Source organism: Neopelma chrysocephalum, unplaced genomic scaffold (genome assembly GCF_003984885.1).
Source record: "Neopelma chrysocephalum unplaced genomic scaffold, ASM398488v2 Primary Assembly neopelma1_22b, whole genome shotgun sequence".
Classification (NCBI taxonomy): domain Eukaryota; kingdom Metazoa; phylum Chordata; class Aves; order Passeriformes; family Pipridae; genus Neopelma; species Neopelma chrysocephalum.
In genome coordinates, this window is record NW_020897690.1 from 29379112 (window position 1) to 29385111 (window position 6000).

Below are 6000 nucleotides of genomic sequence, written 5' to 3' on the forward strand. Positions count from 1 at the left end.
GGGGCTAGAACTAGGGAATTGGATTTTGGGGCTCTGAAACCATGACAATGCTTCAAGACACACTATGATTTTGAATCAGGTGTGTGTGTGTACAAAATGTGTTGCCTTCTGGACTAAGTTAGTTTATTTTTGGTAATGGAATGACTCAAGATGTATATTCCTGTACTTCATAGTGAGATTAATCTGGCACTTTGGGAAAACAGCCTAAGAAAATGATTGCAAGTATAACTGAGGGCACATTTTTAAACTGTTCATCTGATCTTTTGACAAAGCACAGAAATAAAAACGTAGCGTATTTTCTTAAATTGTGAAATATAAAGTCCAGTGCTACTATATTTTTTTAACAACATTTAGCATCGTGAATTTCAGGACTTATTTTCCTACTGTTACATGAGTACCGGCAGATATTGCTGCCAGAAGAATAAAAATGAAATCTGAAACAGTATTTTTCTTAGCTTTGCATGTATTGTCTTCAAGGGCAATATTTGCCCTCTAAGAGTATAAGTCTGGGGATTTCTGAGTCTTTTCTCATCTTGAACACACCAGTCAGGGACACTTATATGGGCATTCTGTACAGAAGCCAAGGATAAACATTTCACCTTGGTCCTTCCTGCATAGCATTTCATGTGTTATGTCTTGCTAACTCATTGAGATTGAATGGAATAAAATCTCTTCAATGGTGACTTTTTGTACAGTTGAGCAGATGTGGCTTGAAGGTTGTATTGGTTGACTCATTTTCATTTAAAATATACAATTTTGCCAGCTGGAGACTGCCAGCTGGCAAATCTATATGAGTTCAGAGATTTTTGTGCTATGCATTGTTGAATTTGGTGAAGCAGCATTTCTTTTAGAAATGTTTTCATAGTCACCACACTTAACAGCCTTATATAGCCCTAATCACCTCAGAGATTTTATTGTTAAAAATTGAGGAGGTGTTCCCCAGCCAGTGTTTCTTCAAGTTTAGAAAGCTTCAAGCTTGGCCTGTGCACTTTGGATTGCTTCTAGCTGCCTTAATTTAAAATTTTGATGACCTATAGAGTCTTTGGAACAACTCCTAAGGATATTGTAGTTGCTCTCATCACCTGGGGGTCTTTTTTAATCACTGCCAGATTTTTCAAAAATATATGCTGTAATCCAAAGAGAAATCAAGGGACTCATAAAATTGGTAGATCAAGTTCTACAACCTGTGTTATGCAAGGGTTCAAGCCAGCTGGTTGTCACAGTGTGTGTCTCACTGTCTTAAAAAGACATGAATCTGTGAGTTGACCCAGATTTTCTTTATGGGAATCTGGTCTCCTTCTGCAATAAAAAGCTTGTAGTGTTTACTGTTGCCACAGTACAAGAAATCTAAATTGTGTTGGGCAATGAGAAGCATAAAAGTAGTTCTGCTCCAGTAGGTACTTTTAGAGGTATTACCAGACTCCTCTAAACAGATGACAGGGGAATAACTTTTACCATTCCAATATATAGCAGAATAACTGAACTTGGATGTTGCAAAACAGTCACCTGCATGAATAAGTTTTAAAACTGAGGGGACACCCCTGCTGCTTCCAGCAGACTTTATTCTCATGATAAATTCAAAGTGGCTTTTTCCTGTGAGAGCAGTGTTTCCAACGTCACTGAATGACTTGTAGTCTGAATGATTAAGGTGATAAAGGGGAATAGAGCTGGTATGGGACTAGACTATCTGTGCAGCTACTGCAGTGTAGTCTGCACTAGATTTCTGGGCTAGAATTTCCCTACTAGATCACTCTTTATTAATTCCTAAGCCTTTTAATTAGGTCTTGTATGAAAAGGAGCAAAAACCGGACGGAGAAGTAATTTAACTTTCTCTTGATCCAAGCCACTCTTAGCAGAATAATTTTCATTTTAAGCAGGAAGCTCTTTGATCCAGGCTATTATTCTACCATAAGTTGTCTATAATGCTTCCACATGTACAATGCTTTCCCCACACCTTTCAATACAATTTTCCCTAACAAGTCTGTTGGCCTATTTTACCCCATTGAAGTCAGTAGCCACCTCGGCAGTGGACTTTAAATCTTGAGCTTATATAGACAGAGGAATAAGTATTTGCATTACCACAAGTAATTACATTTTACCTTATTACAACTTTATGTCCTATTTCTGTTATATAAATGTTAATGTTATTGTGCTAGTAAGTTTATTAGCTTGTTGTAATATACATGCAGTATCCTCTAAAGTTTCTCCATAGCGCTTAATGGGACCATTGGATCTCAGAAGGACTGAAGAAAACTTTTCAGTAGGTTATCTATGTGGTGGTTTGAAAAACCTTTTCTCTGGGGTAGTAATGGTTTGCCCCACTTATAATACTGGACCAATCAAAAGTTCATATGCACCCTATGGAAATTACATACCCACAGAAATGGAAGAGAAGGGGGTGAAGATAGTTGAGAAGGTAGGTAGCCATGATCTGAGCCAGAAGGAAGCAGGGGGCCAGTGAGCCCCTCTGGGGGCCAAGGGCCCCCAGCCCCCAACTGAGGCTACGGGAGACCCGGTATAGTGTCAAAGCTGGACCGGGTCCCGTAATCAAGAGCTGGAAGAGTTTCCTTACTGTCAGCAGCAGCAGAAGACATTGAAAGCGGCAGCGGAGCAGTCCTGAACAGAAACACCAGTGGCTGAAAGCCAAAAAGATAGCCAGTAGCAGCGAGGTAATGTGAAGCCAGCTGAGAGATGCAGAGATGTTTCTGCAGAAGGGAGAACCGGCAACAAAACAGAGAAAACCTCAACAGAGCTGTTTTGGGGTAAGACTGTATCACTTTCCCAAAACTCATAGACCTCCTGAAGAGGAGGGGTGGACTTCCAAACCCTTAGGGAGTCCCGAAATGCAGCAGCAGCTACAGAGAGAGAGAAAGGAGCTGAAAAACTCGGAGTCGTCCTGAGAGCTGAACTAGGACGGAATGCGGAGGAGGTGGCCTTGCCTCCGCTGCTGCTGCTGCTGCTACCATGCTGGTGAGCTGAGACAGAGCAGAGGAGCTTTGGTAAGACTGAACTGAAAGCTGCCTTCAATGTTCTAACCCAAGAGGAGTGAAGATCTACAAGGAAATCCCCCGAAGGCTTGGGCTCGGGGTTGGAATTTCCACAAAGTAAGAACAAAAATCCTGACTGCCATACTTAAATCTGCTGCCTTGGAAAAAATGAAAGACACCAACCAGTGCCACAAAAAACTGAAACGAAGGAACTGTGGCCTGAGAAGTGACAGAAAGACTTTTCTCTTTTCTTCTTGGACTTTTATTGAAGAGAAAGAGAAATTTGATTTAATGTAAACATATATATGTATGTAAATAAACCTTTGTAAATATTTGCCCGTTCCCCCAATACCAAATAGTTGTGTTTTGTCTGAAAACTTTCCACATGAGGTGAGAAAGATATCGAGTCCATGCCATCACTAAACCCTCTCACAGGGTCAAATTGTGGGAGGGGGGCTTGAACTTAGAAATTGGATTCTTGGGAGTTTCAAACCACCACAACCTATCACCTTGGTAAATTCTATTATCAAGTCCTAGCACTTTCTTTTGTAAAATATATAATCATGTTTCACAGTTTACAACTGTTTTATACTTACCCTATTATGGGCTAATATAAAATTCTTTTCTATGTGTTTTGTGATGCAAGTCTTGCAGTCCTAGGTTAGTGGTGATAGGAGCGGAATAAACTGCTGAGTATGGGAGTAGCTCCCTGGCTCTCATTGGCACTAATCAGTTTACATTCGCTGGGGTTTTGAACCATTGTTTGTAGATTCTAATCCTAGAAGCCAAGGTAGGTTTGCAGGTATAACTTCTGTAATTTATTGATCATACAGACAACGTGCAGGGTGTGTTCCTTGAAGTAGTGTTTAATAATGCACACTGTGATTTAGTTGCCTTTAACCTGGAGAAGCAAGACTTAACATATTCACCCCTCCATCTTAGCTGCATTTGGGGATAAACAAAAGCCTTCATCCTACCCTGAAAACACACAAGAGGAGAAAATTCAGCCTGTGAAGGCATGCCCACTTTCAGTGAAATATTCAGCAAATATTGATTCTAAGCTTTTATTTTCCTTTAATGTGCATATATTCAGGTTGTAAACTGCACTAAGCAAGCCTAGGAAAGTGTGTGCCTTCATCCACATTAATCACACAGACACTTAACTACTTGGATTACAGAAGAAAGCGAGTCATCTACAGATGACAATGGATAAAAACAAGAGGGAAAAAAGTCCCCTAATTCTCCTAACGCCTGCCTGTAGACATGATAAGGAGACACTTAAGGGAGTAATACAAACACAGAGCTGGAAGAGAAGATGTGTTTCAGAGTTAAGGTCTGCAACAGTCAGCAGTGAAGGTCATGTAATCCCTTCCAGAATCTGCTGAAGCTCTGAGTTAAAACTAGTTTGGTGTCCAAAGGAGGGAGCTGCTTGGTCCCTTTATTCCTCTTGGGAAAGATACTTCTGCTAATTTACTGTATGTCAATGTGATGTCCTCTCTCTTTAGAGTTTCCGCATTCATCTAATCACAGGAGCAATCCTATCCGCATACAGATTTTATTTTGCTATTTGAAGGCAGATAATTCTAAAATTGCTCCTATACTCAGTTTGGAATTTACTGATGGATTATTATGCTGTCAGTAATTCACTAACTGGGGTCTTCCACAAATCTATAATCAAGCACAACACATTGTGGATATGTAGGGAAAGCATCCTTTGTAATAGCATTCCTGTGGTAAGGTGGTTTCAATAAGGTGAATCCATTCACCTAAACAATATTAGAAAGTGGCACTTATACATTTGAAAATATCACTAAATGGATAAAAAAATTACTGAGGAAGCATGACAAATGTGAGCATGTTTGCATTTTTTCTGGGACAAAGGTAGGGCAGGTGATTTTGCATCATAGTTCCAGCCTGGCAAAGGAAGCTGATGCGGTAACTACAGGCATAAGTGACAAAGGAAAAAGATTATGATCTGTGTGCCCATGAGATGGCACCCTGAACCAGCAGTGCACTCATGGATGTGTTCAAAGTTGGGTTTTCTTAATGGAAGGAGTGGATCACAGGTGCTTGAGTGAGAAGTAATTAATCTAAAGCATTGTCTCTCTGGTTTTGCCACACAGAAGTTGATCTTAGTCTTTGTACGTCGGGAAACAGATAAAGTTTCAGAATAACGTTTCCGGGTTTTCCATCTGGTTTACATATATTAATTTCCCCTTGTAGTTTGAATTCCTAGTTATATTGCGAGGCTATTTCCACAGGCTCCTCCAAGTAGTCAGTCAAATCTATGTCTTTATTAAGCTGATTTATTTGTATTACACTGAGCTTTATGCCTGGTGCAAAGTGTTGGGAGTAGCGTCTTCAGGGAAAATAGTCAGATCCTCAATAACCTCATTCCAGTTCGTGGGATCATTCATTTCCCATTCACTGGATTAAAGGTTTTGTTCTCACTGAAATCTGTCAGCTGTTTGGTTGCCTATTTCACTTTTTTTCCCCAATGAAACATATACTCAAGTTCAAAACAGCCTCACTAAAAAAAAAAAAACACAAAAGTGAGCACATGTAAATATGAGAAATTAATTTCCTGTGTGTTGTTTGAAGTAGTCACTGGTGAGTAATACTTCTACGTCAGCAGACATATCTGAAGAAAACTGTATTGCTACCATACATGTTGGATCAGTGTGTTGCTATGTGACACCACCCTTTACACGTGTTGGTGCAGACGTCTTGGGAGGAAAAAAAAGAGAGACAGCTTGTTACTGTTCAGTTTGTGTCTCTCTCAATGGAACCATAGAATAATGCTTTGTTATTGTAAGTGGTATTTTATTTTCAAATTAGCTTGTGGTTGATGTGATCTTTGCTAGCATTTCTTATGAAATGAAAAATATTTTGGCTATGGCTTCTTCCTGTTGCTAAATAGTAATCTAGACCTATATTATGTGAAAAATATGAAAAGCTCTGCTGTGTATACCTGTTTAGAGACACTTCAGTCTTTTTTACCCTTTGAATATTT